The sequence below is a fragment of the Poecilia formosa genome, unplaced genomic scaffold (assembly GCF_000485575.1).
Source record: "Poecilia formosa unplaced genomic scaffold, Poecilia_formosa-5.1.2 Scaffold36, whole genome shotgun sequence".
NCBI lineage: Eukaryota > Metazoa > Chordata > Actinopteri > Cyprinodontiformes > Poeciliidae > Poecilia > Poecilia formosa.
Window position 1 is genome coordinate 2902813 of NW_006799975.1, and position 2926 is coordinate 2905738.

Below are 2926 nucleotides of genomic sequence, written 5' to 3' on the forward strand. Positions count from 1 at the left end.
GATTTGAAAGAAGTTTTGGAACCATTTTTTATTATTATTAACTGGAAATCGGTTGTATTCATGGATTCATTGATTAAACAACAACATGTTAAATTGTTTAGTTAATGTTGACTAGTTGTTTTGATTTGAAATAAGTTTTGAAACCGATTCCTTTTTTAAATTACCTGGAAAACAGTGGTCTCCATGGATACATTGATTAAACAACAACACGCTAAGGGTGCGACCCAATAATGTGACCTGTATCCGATCTTTTGATGGCAGTTTGAACAGCACAGGTCGGATTCTTTTTCGAGTGCGACCCATATCTGGCACGTATCCGATTAAAATGCGACCTAACGTCCTGGTCTCATTCATCCGAACTGAACGTCACTGATTTTCAACAAATCTCACTATTCTGCGTCCTGAGACGCGCAAGCGGTAAGAAAAACAACAACTATGACGGACTATATTGAGGATTAAGTTGTTAATATGCTGCTCCGGTTGGACAACAACTTCAAATGTGTAAGCTAAGCTCCACCGTTAGCCTCCATAGCTGTGTCCGAATTCAGGGTCTGCATCCTTCGAAGGACGGATTTGTATGCCGATTACGTCATAGCGTGGCGACAAGGCCTGTCCGAATTCAAAAGCTGTGTCCGAATTCAGGGTCTGCATCCTTCGAAGGATTATCTGTGGATTCGGACAGGTCTAGCTTCACCAACTGTCCCCGCCCCCACCTCAGCGTAACTCATGTTGCCAAGCAACCGTGACAGCGTGAAGCAGAGAGCGGAGAAGAAAAAACAAACAAAACAACGGAGCCGAAGTTTGTTTTTCAGTCATGTATTACTGATTTCTATATTATTCTTCAACTTTTATAGTAAAGGATATTCCATAGTAAAAAGGAAATCTCTTAGTTTGATTATAAAATGTTCAAATGTGTACTGCACTTTTCTACAAGGAATACAAATTATTCATTTACAAATATAATACTTTCCACATCGCAGATAGGACATTACGGTTAAATAAACATATTATATTTGAAGGCTTAACTTTAATTAATCAATCAAACNTGGAATTTTTAATCAATGTTGTTGCTTAATCAACGTTAAATTGTTAATATGTTGTTTCGATTTGAAAGAAGTTTTGGAACCATTTTTTATTATTATTAACTGGAAATCGGTTGTCTTCATGGATATATTGATTAAACAACAACATGTTAAATTGTTTAGTTAATGTTGACTAGTTGTTTTGATTTGAAATAAGTTTTGAAACCAGTTCCTTTTTTTAAATAACCTGGAAAACAGTGGTCTCCATGGATACATTGATTAAACAACAACACACTAAGGGTGCGACCCAATTCCGATTTTTTACGTAATGTGACCTGTATCCGATCTTTTGATAGCAGTGTGAACAGCATTCTTTTTCGAGTGCGACCTAACGTCCTGGTCTCATTCATCCGAACTGAACGTCACTGATTTTCAACAAATCTCACTATTCTGCGTCCTGAGACACGCAAGCGGTAAGAAAAACAACAACTTTGACGGACTATAATGAGGATTAAGTTGTTAATATGCTCCCCCGGTTGGACAACAACTTCAAATGTGTAAGCTAAGCTCCACCGTTAGCCTCCATGTTTACTTCCGCAAACACTGAGCACTTCTTTTTATTGCGGTTGGCAGAACACTGAGAACGCTGACGCTATAGCGCCCTCTAGTGCGCATGCGGGAGACTTTCATGTCGTTTGCCCGTTCACACTGCAGAACGCAGACAGGTCGCATTTACTGGCAGTGTGAACGGCCCCGGCAAAAAAATCGGAATTGCCAAAACATCGGAATTGAGTCACTTCAGGCTGCAGTGTGAACGCACCCCAAATTGTTTAGTTAATGTTGACTAGTTGTTTTGATTTAAAATAAGTTTTGGAACCAGTTTAAAAAATATATCTCAAAAACAGTGGTCTCCTTGGATACACTGGTTAAACAACATGTTAAATTGCTTAGTTTATTATAACTAATGCTGACTAGTTCTTTTGTTTTGATTTGAAATAAGTTTTGGAACCATTTTTTTAATTACCTGGAAAACAGTGGTCTCCATAGATACATTGATTAAACAACTAGACACTAAATTGTTTAGTTATTGCTGACTAGTTGTTTTGATTTGAAATAAGTTTTGGAACCAGTTTTTTTTATTTTATTTCCTGGAAAACAGTGGTCTCCATGGACACATTGATTAAACAACATGTTAAATTGCTTAGTTTATTATAACTAGTGCTGACTAGTTGTTTTTGATTTGAAATAGGTTTTGGAACCAGTTTATTGAAAAATTACCTGGAAAACAGTGGTCTCCATGGATACATTGATTAAACAACAACACACAATTTTTTTTTAGTTAATGTTGACTAGTTGTTTTGATTTGAAATAGGTTTTGGAACCAGTTTTATGAAAAGTTACCTGGAAGCACAATTCATATATGGATGGAGACCTTCGTCCTCAACATGGCCGTCACAGATTTGACTCCTAGTTATAACCTTTGCACTATGCCCTTGCCCTCTCTCATTACCCTCTTTTCTGTCCACTCTCAAATAAAGGCCAGTAGAAACAATAATACCTTTAAAAAGAAAAAAACAAGCAAACACACAGCTGTTTGACAGATCACCGTCAACTTCTCAACCAAAAATTACTGATGCTACGATGGCAGCCTGATAACAGAAAAGCAGAAGGCATAGTAGAGAAAATATATAGCATGATTGAACAAAACATGATGCCTATAAGTAAGGTTGATTTTGAGGGCTGTTGTGACTTCAAGAACTTAAAAGCTCAGAGTTTTAACATTCCTCCAAGACCACAGATTGTACTTTTATATGAATATCTCTCTGTTCACAAGGGATCAAGTGTTTCACATATTTTATTCTTTCATCTTTTATTTTTCTATTCAGCAACTTCAGAAGTTCTAT